The sequence below is a fragment of the Wyeomyia smithii genome, chromosome 1 (genome assembly GCF_029784165.1).
Source record: "Wyeomyia smithii strain HCP4-BCI-WySm-NY-G18 chromosome 1, ASM2978416v1, whole genome shotgun sequence".
Lineage (NCBI taxonomy): Eukaryota > Metazoa > Arthropoda > Insecta > Diptera > Culicidae > Wyeomyia > Wyeomyia smithii.
The window spans coordinates 26467537-26481539 of NC_073694.1; the positions used below are offsets into that span (position 1 = coordinate 26467537).

At 40.5% G+C, this 14003-nt stretch overlaps 1 protein-coding gene across 1 annotated transcript in view; it reads right to left on the reverse strand.

The window, feature by feature from the left end:
- Positions 1-14003, reverse strand: part of LOC129718848 (uncharacterized) — a 230310-nt gene that overhangs the window by 163030 nt on the left and 53277 nt on the right. The window lies entirely within an intron of this gene.

Genomic DNA, 14003 nt, shown 5'->3' on the forward strand with positions numbered 1-14003 from the left:
CTTTAGAAGGGGTTTTCGGTCATTCTGAGCTCAATTTGGGATCATTTTCTATTTCGGCCTTTTCCGGCCTTCAGAAGGGGTTTTCGGCCACTCTGAGCTTAATATTGGATCGTTTTCTATTTCGGCCTTTTCTGACCTTTAGAAAGGGTTTTTTGCGATTCTGAGCTCAATATGGGATCATTTTCTATTTTGGCCTTTTCCGGCCTTTAGAAGGGTTTTTCGGCCATTCTGAGCTTAATTTGGGATCGTTTTCTATTTTGGCCTTTTCCGGCCTTCAGAAGGGATTTTCGGCCATTCTGAGCTTAATTTGGGATCATTTTTTATTTTGGCCTTTTCCGGCCTTTAGAAGGGGTTTTTGGCCATTCTAAGCTCAATTTGGGATCATTTTCTGTTTTGGCCTTTTCCGACCTTTAGAAGGGGTTTTCGGACATTCTGAGCTAAATTTGGGATCGTTTTCTCTTCTGGCCTTTTCCGGCCTTTAGGAGGGATTTTCGGCCATTCTAAGCTTAATTTGGGATCATTTTTTATTTTGGCCTTTTCCGGCCTTTAGAAGGGGTTTTTGGCCATTCTGAGCTCAATTTGGGATCATTTTCTGTTTCGGCCTTTTCTGGCCTTTAGAAGGGGTTTTCGGTCATTCTGAGCTCAATTTGGGATCATTTTCTATTTCGGCCTTTTCCGGCCTTCAGAAGGGGTTTTCGGCCACTCTAAGCTTAATTTGGGATGATTTTCAGTTTCGGCCTTTTCCGACCTTTAGAAAGGGTTTTCGGACATTCTGAGCATAATTCGGGATCATTTTGTATTTTAGTCTTTTCTGGCCTTTAGAAAGGATTTTCGGCTATTCTGAGCTTAATTCAGGATCATTTTCTATTTCGGCCTTTTCCGACCTTTAGAAGGGGTTTTCGGCGATTCTGAGCTCAATTTGGGATCCTTTTCTATTTTGGCCTTTTCTGGCCTTTAGAAGAGGTTTTTGGCCATTCTGAGCTCAATTTGGGATCCTTTTCTATTTTGGCCTTTTCTGGCCTATAGAAGAAGTCTTTGGCCATTCTGAGCTCAATTTGGGATCATTTTTTATTTTGGCCTGTTCTGGCCTTTAGAAGGATTTTTCGGTCATTCTGAGCTCAATTTGGGATCATTTTTTATTTTGGCCTTTTCTAGCCTTTAGAAGGGGTTTTTTTGCCATTCTGACCTTAATTTGGGATGATTTTCTATTCCAGCCTTTTCTGGCCTCTAGAACGGTTTTTCGGCCATTCTGAGCTCAATTTGGGATCATTTTCTATTTTGGCCTTTTCTGGCCTTTAAAAGGGGTTTTTGGCGATTCTAAGCTTAATTTGGGATCATTTTCTATTTCGGCCTTTCCCGGCCTTTAGAAGGGGTTTTTGGCCATTCTGAGCTCAATTTGGGATCATTTTTTCACTTTGGCCTGTTCTAGCCTTTAGTAGGGGTTTTTGACGATTCTGAGCTCAATTTGAGATTATTTTCTATTTCGGCCTTTTCTGGCCTTTAGAAGGGATTTTCGGCCATTTTGAGCTCAATTTGGGATCATTTTCTATTTTGGCATTGGCCTTTAGAAGAGGTTTTTAGCGATTCCGAGCCCAATTTGGGATCATTTTTTTTATTTTGGCCTTTTCCGGCCTTTAGTCGGGGTTTTTGACGATTCTGAGCTCAATTTGGGATTATTCTCTATTTCGGCCTCTTCCGGCCTTTAGATAGGGTTTTTCGGCCATTCTGAGCTCAATTTGGAAGCCTTTTCTATTTTAGCTTTTTCTGGCCTTTAGAAAGGGTTTTTCGGCCATTCTGTGCTCAATTTGGAAGCATTTTCTATTTTGGCCTTTTCTGGCCTTTAAAAGGGGTTTTTGGCGATTCTAAGCTTATTTTGGGATCATTTTCTATTTTGGCCTTTCCCGGCCTTTAGAAGGGGTTTTTGGCCATTCTGAGCTCAATTTGGGATCATTTTCTATTTCGGCCTTTTGAGCAAGCATCAAGCGGAAATTACAGTTTTCTACATTTGGGTGCATAGATGATTTTGTTGCATGAACGAAGGAAATCCATTGAAAACATGGCATTTGAAATTGGACATGTTTTTCCCTTTTCCGGTTTTCAGATTTTCATTTTACACACCTGAGTAGCCGAACTTCCTAAGAAACGTAGTGCTACGTCAAAAAGTCATAAAATTAAAGATAAAACATAATATCAAATGAATGATGAAGTCCCAAACACCAAAAAGGTAGATTTTCATATGGTGTGGTGTCCCGTAATAAGAAGGAACAAAGTTGTGTTCGTCGCTATTGTTTTTAAGAGAGACAGACGCGATGTGAGTGTGAAATTCGTTATCGTTACTTCTTCCCAAAAAAAAACAATACTTCAAAATATTGCAATAACTGTAGTCCCGCAACCTCTTCAATAAAAAAAGAAAAAGTGTCCTCGGAAACTTTTAATGAAACGTCGAAAAATGTTTTCTCCTCTCTTTGTTTTTTCGGAGGAAGCAAAAAATCCAATTTCAGTTTCAGCAAAAGCCAAAATCCTTATACGGCCGCTCCTACAAAAGACATGGTGCCAACAAGAGTGGGTATATGTACAACTCGGAACTCTATTCATTCGCTATTCCCGGCGGGGTTGAAACTGTCTAGAATTGTACCGGTCCGATTGTTTTTCGACCGCACACAATCCACAAGGAGGAACCCCTCTGAAGGCAAATCCTGTAAACGCCGCAGATGAGGTGGAAAAGATAACTGAACACGGACTGATTTATGAGTTTCCGCGTCTTCCCTTTTGTGTGGTGGTGGGTGTGGATGGAGTTTTACAGCAGTATCCTGCCACCGAGTGGCTGAGTGTACGTTGCAGGCTGTCAGTTGATGGATTTATACAAAATGGTAATTTAGGGCCCCTTACGGTGTGTTAAGTGAGTAATAAGCTTTTTGTTTTGTGGTAGCACAAAGTGATCGTGGTTGAAAACCCAAAATTCCATTGAATTACGCCAAAAATGCCATTTTCATCAATCATCAACCCATCGCGTTCGCAATAAGCAGTGAGCGTTATAACCTAAATATTAAATTCCATCCCCCGACTCAGAAGCTGACTGGCGAAGCACGAACAAATCGAGTGAGTATGCATATTCCATCCACGTCCATCGCCATCCATCGGGGGCTGGGTAAAGCACTCGGACGGACGGATAGGAAAACTGCATCAGAAGTGCGCTGGGAAATCGATTAGAAAATTCACTCGGGTGTGTGCTTAAAGTGCGCTGACCCCATTCGAATGTAAACTCCGGGCGTCGTTCATCGACGTTGTATAATCAATACTGAGAATAAATTTGCATTGAATTTTTTCAGCTGAAAAAAAAATATAATAAACTAGCATGCAAATTTGCTTTTTCGCACAGATCACACACAAAAAATTCAAACGAGGGAAAAACTACTCCACAAAGCTATTCACGGTTCGGTTTGAATTCTAGCATTTTGACAGCCCGCGCGCGGGGTAACGGCAAACAAGTGTGTTATTATTGTTTCCCTTCGGTTGAAAATGGTTCATAAAATCACTTCGGACAGTGAAACAGAGTCGACGGAGATCAAAGGCACATCTCTTCTCGGTTGAGATGCCGTACATGTGCTGCTTTTACATGCAGACGCTGGCAAATGGCATCTCGAGACATGCCGAGGAAATGCTCCCGATGCTGTCCGCTAAAGGTTGGCAGGAACATTACTTGTCTTACTCGATCTCTTTCGTGTTGTTTACTGTGTTGCCTAGCTAAAGGTCAGTTTCTTTCATCTATCGGCGCGGTCTAGTTCGGGGAAGATCGAAATGTGATCAATGGGATGATGGAATGTCAAACAAAAAACTGATTTACCCCATCATTCGATCATTGCACAAATAGGAATGTTGAAAATATTGTTTAGGAACCTCAGCTTTTTTAATTTGTTTTGTTTGTCATGACAATTAGGTTATCATTTATTCAATCAGTCTTCATTAACTTTCCATTACTAGTTTCTTGTTTAGATTTTTTTCAGTTTGGTTTTCATGATTAAGAGATAGAAAACGGAGTCTACAATACCTTAAAATACAAAAATTCTGGAGTGCGAAGAAAAATAAGATTTCAGAATATTCGGACTGAACTTCTGATTTTTAAATCTGTTCATAAGCGTGTTATTTAAGTCCGCTTATATTTTCATTTTACAAAAAATCAATACACAACTCGACTTCAACTTGATGACCATGGAGGCGGAACGAATTATCGCTCCGTTTTGGGGGGCCTTTAACTCATTTTCCGAACTGTTAAACTGAGGCAGGCAGTAAATCAGTCGTGCTTTGGAACGGTAAACCAAAAATCCAATGAAAAATAAAAGAAAACACATGAAGAATTAACCTAATCTCCGAATTCTTCCACGGTACTTGGCTCAAGCAGATCAGTTCGACATTAACCATAAGAGTAAGAGTTTTATTATTTGAACCCAGTTTAAGATCGACAATCACTCGACAAGGGAGTTTGAGCTATGAAGGGTCGAACGGACGATAATTTTAACCGGTCTATCTTCATTCAGTACCGCCGTTACGCGTAGTGAAAGTACCGAAGGGAATAGAAAAAGATAGCTTTCTTTGTCTCGTCTGCGGTTATTTTGTTTTCTCCTCTTTTTACCGGCTTGTAGACTCTGATAGTAATTGAATTAATCGGTCGTCAAGCCGCATGTAATAAGAAATAACAGGGTCAATCAAACTGTCATTTTATCAGTCTTGCTGTCAGCTGTCGTACGAAAGTCATTAGGATTGCATTGGTTGAGATGAGGATGTTGCCGATGATGAGGACTGGGAAGAAGAAGTCGTATAGATTTTTTTTCGCATTGGCAGATGAATATAGCAAACACTAAAGTATGTCGTATAAAAGTCACATAAAAATAATACAGAACAGTAACCGAGAGTGAAATTCCAATATTGTCTTACACCGTCTTGGATAAATAAGTTTCAGGAATTTCTTTCTGGCTAGTACAGTTTAAAATTTCCTATTTCGATATTTATTTGATATTTTTGTGACATATTTTTGACACTTTTCACGTAAGATATTATTGAATTTTTGTTTTATTATTAGGTTATTAACAACACCTTTTTGAATTTTTTGGAATTTTTTGGCATTGGGACGAATCAATGGTTTTTTTTTCCTGTGTAGACTCATCACTGCGACCAGAGATTAGATCTATTGTGATATTGCCCAGGTGTTTTCTGTACTCCGGACTTTATATGATTGGCGGTATCACTATTGAAGTAAGTGATACGCTTATCATTCATATCCGTGCTTGTGTGTAAGTTTTACCTTTCCGTTTCAAGCTTACTTACTACTCTACTATACCGAGCCTCTGTCCCTTTTAACAATATCGCCTGGTTACAATTCCCTGGAGAGAACTTTCATGCGTTACTCACACCAGTTTTATTATCACCAGAGGTATTGTAGAATTCAGATTGCAGGAAGGGTAACTTAGTAGGAAGGCTGAGAATAAACCCATTTTGAAGTCCTTTAGCAACCAAATGACCTGATTCTACTACGATTCGAACCCACGACCACCCGCTTACCAAAGTGGACTTTGTAACCTTGCGGCTACGGATCAATGGGGTAATCTACAACAAAGCTGCATTATTTATATTTTCCGTGATTTTCGTTATTAATTTCCAAAAGCAGGTATACAATTGAAAAGTTTTGCAACCAGAAATCCACAAATGGTGGAGTGCAGGAGTATAACATAAATAAAGTATCCAAAACCCATGATTTCAAAAATCTAAAAGCTCAAGAATGTTATAATACAACAATTCTGGATTGCAAAGTCTGAACATCATATAGTTATCTTGAAACCAAGATTACACAAACTCAAGAAAACAGGAAACCAATAAATTAACTATGTCATAGGTTCCATGAATCTTAAAGTCCAAGGAAGAATCCCAAATTTCAAGAATCTAGAAACCCCGGTCTAATATTTCAGGTTACGAGAGCTGAAATTTCTAGAAATTGAAGAGCTTAAGTATCCTAAAATTTGGGAGTGCCAGGAACTGAATTTTCATGAATTTAAGATATCCAGAATTTGAAAATCTAGAAGTCTGAATCCGATAATCCATGAATCAAAGATTTTAACAGCGCATATCAGAATTATAGATTTTTAAAGTCCCAAAAATCTAAAATTTACACAGGTATTAAAGGATCCAAAATTTCATGAATCCACAGACTACAAGTACGAGAAAATCGAGAATAAAAAAAAAAGAAATAAAAGAATGTATTAAAGAATTCAGAAGTAACGGAAGAAACTTGAAATCCGTTGAGAATAATAGTTTCCAAAAATCCAGGAATCGAAAAATTTATGAGTCCCAGATTCAAAACATCGAAAAATCTACATGTCAAAGAAAACGATAACTAATGTAGAAATTCAAGTATCTACTAATTGAAAAATCATAAACAAAGCCTTGGTGCTACATTCCGATTCGGAACTTGAACTTTTGTTTATTTATACACGGGCTTCGCAGCCGACTGTTTAGTGTGCAGGACCATTGCGGGGCTAGCGCTACGATCCTACTGACACTAACAGTCTCTCCCGACCCGAGACTCGAACCTACGACGACTAGCGTGTTGGGCCAGCATCGTACCTCGAGACCATCTGGGAGAATTGGGTTGTTTAGCTATATCAGCTTTTATATCATCTGAAAGATCTGCATTTTCTAAGTAAAACGTGATTTGAAAAAAAATTCTATCGTCGTCCTTCGCTTCTTAAATCACGATTTTAAAACTGCTCGAAACCTGCTCGAATCGCTACAATGACAGTTTGTCCATATACCAACTGTCATTGTAGCGATTTAGAGCGAATTTTTATTCTTCATTTAAAAATCGAAGGATAAAGATATAAGGTTTTAATAAATAACGTTTTGCTCAGAAAATTACACTCTTTCAGATGATGTATAAAAATCGGAAATCCGTGAATAGCTAAGCAACCCAATGGAAAAATCATACAATACGAAATTTAATCTAATTTAGTTCAAGATTGTAACAATCTAAGCTATCAAAAATTCTAGAAACCAAAAATCCACATAAAAACAAGGGTTCGAAGAAATAAATCTAGGAATTGTAGAATCCATGAACTTGAACAGGAATCGAAAAATCTAATAATTCAGGAATTCCAAGTTCAAGAGTCCAATAATTTAGGAAAACAGGAACCTTAGAATCCAAAAATCCAAGAATTAGTGAATCCATTAATCCAACAATCCAAGAATTCAACAATACTAGATTACAATAATCCAAAAATCAAAAAGATCAACAGTCAAATAATCAAGGAATCCAGAAATTATTCAAAGTTCAGAATCTTTCTAATCTAAAAATTCACAAATAGGAAAGTTCAAGTAGAATAAAAAATCTAAGAAAACCTGCTATTTTTTTTTTATTCGAGAAAATTTGAAAGTCCTGATCAGCCAAAAAGTCAAGAATTTGGAAATCCACCAATTGAATAATTCAATTGAATTTGAAATCCAAACATTCTGAAGTCCAGCAATCGAACAATCCAAGAGTCTAGGAAAATATTATTGTAAAAAAGCTAGAGCCCAGGAGTCCAAAAATCAAATAATTGAAGAATGAGAAAATTCACCCATTTACGATTTTTTTAAGAATCCTGGATTGGAAAAATCTAGGTAGGTATCCAAAAATCTGAGAATACAATAGCTGAATAAGGATTAAAAAATCTAAGAATTCAAAAGTTCTGAAAAATATGAAACAGAATAGCCAAACAATCGTGATATTGAAGAATTTTAACTTTAACTTTTACGGCGACATCCCGATTTATTGATCCAATGCCGAATCCATAATACGTCGCCATGTCACTCGGTCTTGGGCTGCTATCCTCTAATCTTCCCTAACACCTATTTCGCGGGCATTCTCGTCGACAGCACATATCCAACGAATGTGGGGCCTACCTCGAAGTCGACGGCCTCTATTGGGATTTCTGCTAAATATAGTCTTCGCTACCCCTTTCAGCTGGTCTCGAGGTACGATTCTGGCCTAATAAGCCAGCCGTCGTAAATTCGAGTCTTGACTCGTGAGAGGCTGTTCGTGTCAGTAGGATCGTAGTGCTAGCCCCGCAATTGTCCTGTACACTAAAACAGTTGGCTGCGAAGTTAGTGTATAACAAACAGAAGCTCGAGTTCTGAATCGGAATGTAGCACCAAGGCTTTTCTTTGCTGGCTACGCTAGTCGTTCTTCCGGCATTCTAGTTACATGCCCAGCCCACTGCAACCAGCCGTGTTTTTTCCGCTTAACTATAACCGCCAATTTGTACTTCTGGTACACTTCATGGTTCATGCGTCTGCGCCAAACACCATTTTCTAGTTTGCCGCCAAAGATTGAACGCAAAACCCTGCGTTCAAAAACACCAAGAGCCGACCGATCGGCCTCTATCAACGTCCATGCTTCATGGCTGTAGAGGGCCACAGGAAGAATTAGTGTTTTGTAGAGTGCAAGTTTAGTACGGGTTTGCAGACTGCAGGACCTCAGCTGGTTACGTAATCCGTAGCAGGCCCTGTTTGCAGCTGCTATCCGCCATTTTATCTCATGGCTAACCTGGTTGTCACATGTCACTTGTGTACCCAGGTAAATAAATTCGTCGACCACTTCTAAAGTTTCCCCATCCAACACCACCTCAGCACCAACATTCGTCGGACTACCACGCTCTCTACCAGCCACCATATATTTCGTTTTGGCAGAGGTAATGTTGAGCCTTATCCTCGCAGTTTCCCTGCTGAGAGATCCGAAGGCCACTTCCACTGCTTTACGGTTGATACCAATGATGTTAATATCGTCCGCAAAACCTAGGGCATGTGTGACTTCGTAATGATGGTGCCGCTTCTTTGCACGCCAGCCCTCCGTATAGCACCCTCCAATGAGATGTTGAACAATAAGTTTGACAGCCCGTCTCCCTGCTTCAAAACATCTAACGTCACGAAGGAGTCCGATACCTTACCGGCTATCCTGACGCATGATGTAGAGCCTTCAAGGATGGCACATATCAGCCTAACTAGTTTTGTTGGTAAACCATGTTCGACCACAATTCGCCATATCTCATTTCTCTTTACTGTATCGTACGTCGCCTTGAAGTCAACGAACAGATGGTGCGTTTGCAGATTAAATTTTCGAAATTTATCGAGGATCTGACCCAGGGTAAACATTTGGTCCGTAGTGGAGCGTCCCCTTCGAAAACCACATTGGTAATCGCCAACAAAGGTCTCCGACAACGGCCTCAGTCTATGGAACAGAATACGGGGAGAATTTTGTAAACGGTGTTGAGAAGAATTATGCCACGATAATTACTACAGTCCAGGCGGTGGCCTTTCTTGTAGATTGGACATAATGGACCCTCCAACCAGTCCGAGGGCAATTCTTCATCGGACCACACTCTCAGCATGAACCGGTGTAAAGCACGATACAACTGTTCGCTCCCGACTTTAAAAAGTTCGGCTGGAATGCCGTCCTTACCAGCTGCCTTGCAGTTCTTCAGCTCTTTCACTGCTTTCTTCATCTCGTCCATGGATAGTGGGTCCACAGCTTTGCCATCATTCTCAATCACCACCTTCACCATTCAACAGCACACTACAGTGTTTCTTCAAACGTCAGGTCACCTCCGTTCTATCGGTAATCAGGTTCCCCTCCCGATCGTTGCACATGACAGGGGCTGACACGTTTCGGTTCCTGATTCCATTAATCTTCGGGCGCGAATCTTGGATATCACGAGATTATGATCCGAGTCAACGTTTGGTCCACTAAACGACCCCACGTCTGTAACGTCTAAAAAGTGCCGACCATCAATCAGAACATGGTCGATCTGAGAGCGAGCATCTCCATTCGGATGCATCCTTGAGTGTATTCCAGCGTGCAAAACAAGTGCTACAGATAGCCATACCTCTGGCTTCAGCGAAATTTACCAGCCTCAGGCCGTTGTCATTCGTAGTACAGTGGAGGCTTTCTCTACCAATCACGGGGCGGAAGAAGTTCTCCTACCCGACCTGCGCATTTGCATCCTCGATGACGATCTTGATGTCGTGTCCTGGGCACTCTTCCAGGAGCTCACAGAACTCCTCCTTCTCTTCTTCGGGTTTATCGTTGGTCGGGGCGTACACATTTATCAGGCTGTAGTCGAAAAATTTGCTCTTCAACTCGCATAAACGGTCACTGATCGGCCTCCATCTAATGACATGCTTCATCTGTTTTCCCTTGAGCACGAAACCGACTCCCCTTTTTGCTTGCACGCCGCGACTGTAGTACATGTGGTACTTAAATGATGTGCACGCAATAGGATCTACTGCCCGGAATTCGCGTTCTCCCGTTTTCGGCCACCTCACCTTTCCTGTATGGCAGCAACCCCCACATTCACCTTCTGCAGCTCTCTAGCCAGGATACCTGCACGTGCCGGTTCAAGTACATTCCTTACATTCCAAGTACCGAATTTCCAATAATCGTTGTCATTTTTCGTTCGCCTAGGTCCATGCCGATTATTCCGTTCCGTATTTATATCTGGATTAATCGTACTATTTTACCTTCGGTATGCTGCCTTACTAGGGCTGCGATACACAGTCTTGCGATGGGGCTGCCGATTAGATATAACTGACGAGGCACCGCGTTTCATTGTTCAGTGGCTCATTCCGAGTTAGACGCTGTTGTACGCCGCCCCTAACATGAGGATTAAGTCGCGTACGATCCCCCTTTGTGGCCATTCACCTCTGTCCAGCAACTCCTATTTCAACCTCCACGAATTGATTGGTTTTATCGCAATGAAATATCCTTGCCTTTCAGCATTTGTACATCACCTCGATTCTAAAAATACTCATATTAGATCACATTCGGACATGCTCAGCTGATTTCCAGAAAATGAAGTCGTCAACCGGGTTTCAAAATGGCGCGTGTAGCGAATTTCTGGTCTATGATCATCAGTCTGATCCCGAAAATATGGGTGGTATTCACTCATTTTTGGCTATTTCCCAGAAACCGGAAGTCACTATCCTTGAATTTTAAATGCTGTCTGAGCTGGATTTTTAGTATCTGTGCATCGTCATGATTACGGAGATACCATATTTGGTCACTTTCGGAAGTTTTCCATACACCGGAAGTCGTCATAATGAATTTCAAAATGACATGTCGTTCTGGTTCCGAATATACCCATATTGGGGTTTTTCCAGAAACCGGAAGTCGCTATCTTGGATTTCAAAAAAGTATGTGGAGTTTATTTTTGGCGTCTGAGGGTCATGCTGGTTCGGAAAATCATCATTTTGGACTGTAATCAGTCCTTTAGGACTATTTTCCATAAACCGGAAGTCGCCATCTTAGAATTCAAAATGATGCCCGGGGTCGATTTTTTACTTCTGTGCATGATTCTGGTTCCGAAAATATTCGTATTGCGTGGTAATTGGTAATTTTGAATTGTTTTCTAAACCGGAAGTTGCCGTCTCAGAATTCAAAATGGTGTCTGAAGTGAATTTTTGGCTTTTGTCATCATCACGATTACGAACACACCCATTTTGGATGGTATTTGGCCACTTTTGGTTATTTTCCAGACGCCGGAAGTCGTCATCTTAGGGTTCAAAATCGTATATGACTTGTATGGCTTCTGTACATCATCACAATTTCAAAAATACTCATATTGGGCGGTATTTGGTCACTTTCGGCTTTTTTCCAGCCCCCCCCTTCCTTCCAAAATAGGAAGGGGTGTCAAACCATCATAGAAACATTTTTCATCCCTCAAAAACCTTCACATGCCAAATGTGGTTTCATTCGCTCGATAAGTACTCGAGTTGTGCAGAAATTTGTGTTTCATTTGTATGGTAACTCTCTCTTTTTTTTAAGAGGGAGGGGTGTCGGACCATCATGGAAGTAACTTTTGCTCCCAGGAATCTTCTCGTGCAAAATTTGGTTCCATTTGCTTGATTAGTTCTCGAGTTGTGCAGCGATTTGTGTATTATTTGAATGGGACCCCTTCTTCCAGATGAAAATCTTCGCATGCCAAATTTGATTTCATTGGCTCGATTAATTCTAGAGTTATGCCAAAATTTGAGTTTCATTTGTCAACAAGCCCTTTTTTCAGAGTAGGGAGGGGTGTGGAAACACCATTGAAAAACTTCTTTCTCCCAAAAACCTCTACATGCCAAGTTTGGTTCCATTTACTTGATTAGTTTACGAGTTATGCTGAAATTTGTGTTCCATTTGTAAGGGGGCTTCCTCTTCTAGAGAAAGGAGAGTTGTCAATCTACGACCACGACACGTCAAATTTAGTTCCATTTGCTCGATTAAATATCGAGTTAAACAGATATTTGTGTTTCGCTTGTATGAGAGCTTAGCAAAATCATTTCAAATCGCCTGGAAATACGCGAAAATTTAATCGACCATTTTTGATTTGAATGAAACTTTGCACACGTATTTGGCTTAGCAAACTGAGCATTTTTCACAGGTGGAGAGATTTTTTACACCCATGAGTTACATTCTAAAAGGGCGTATGCCTTTTGGCATAGGTTTTATTCGAAGCATTGTAGCCCAGAAACCGTTGGTTGTATAGAAAAACTGTCTGAGAATGAGTTGTAGCGAATCGAAAATGCATCATAAAAAAATATACACTGTACAAAAAAAATTGTTTTGACCAAAAAAAATTAATAATTGATTAATAATTAATAATTGAGCCAAATACGTGTGCAAAGTTTCATTCAAATCAAAAATGGTCGATATTCGACCATAGGTCATTTGGCGCGATCTTGCTCAGCTCTCCCTTCCGGAGCAGGGAGGGGTATTATGCTACAATTGAAATATTTTTCGGTTCTTAATACATCAACGTGCCAAGTTTGGTTTTTTTGCTTGATAAGCTCTCGAGTTATGCAAAAAATTGTGTTTCATTTGTATTAAGGCCCTCCCTCCCAGAGGAGGGAGGGGTCTCAAACTATCATAAGAACCTTTCCCGGCCCCAAAAACCTCTACCTACAAATTTTCATGTAAATCGGTTCTGTAGTTTTTAAGTCTATATGGATCAGACAGACAGACAGATAGAACTCCATTTTTATATGTATATAGCATAGCATAGCATAGCATAGCATAGCATAGCATATTTGATCGCCCGTGTGTTGCCCGCGATTGCCCAGAACCAGCTGAAATTGCACAAAGAACCGTCAAAATGGTGCCTAGGAGTAGCAAGCCATTTTCAGTGTACAATTCCTGGTGATTTTTCTTTTTACTGGTCAATAACGTAGCTGGCCACGCCCAATGCAGATCAATAGAGGAAGGGGTATCGGGAGTGTTAGTTTAATACTTGTTGCTACTAGAGACCGAGGAATCCTCTGCATCATCCACAAGTATCAAAGGAAGGAATTAGTGTTAGTGGAAAGGAATTGATCTGGATCCATCGAGGTTGATGGTGCGATCTTTTCTACACAAATTCGCGCCCGATATGGATATTTCTCGGTCTCTGCGCAACCGGCCATCAGAAGACGATATAAATAGAACCGCATCACGATCGCTGTATCGGCATATAGGAGAATCGAAGTTTCTAGGTATCATCGGCAACCAATCGTTAACAGTCTGTATTACACCAAACTTCGCGTTTCATCCCGTGAACTATTAAAATTTACCTCGAAATGAATGAATTTCGTAAAACGCACCGCACGCCGAACGCAAACTACTGGTACCAGCTCAAAGAACCGTTAGAGCGAGTAAAAAAAAAACCCACAAGGCACACCCAAGCATTATACGATGTAATGGTCATTGAGCTCCGAAACCGCTGGGCATTATGGACGACCGCTCCATTTTCTCCTACCGACGCATACGCGACACGACGTTTCGCACAAAAGACACCTACTGAATATAAAAACTGACAAAGTTCCATGCATTCATAGCCCAAAAACTTAAAAAAATGCAAATAAGCATATTAAACAAAACAGAGTTCCAAGTTTATTATTAAAATGCCAAAATAATTGCAATCAAAGTTCAGTTGTCGTGAACTATTTTCACGCCCAAAACGATT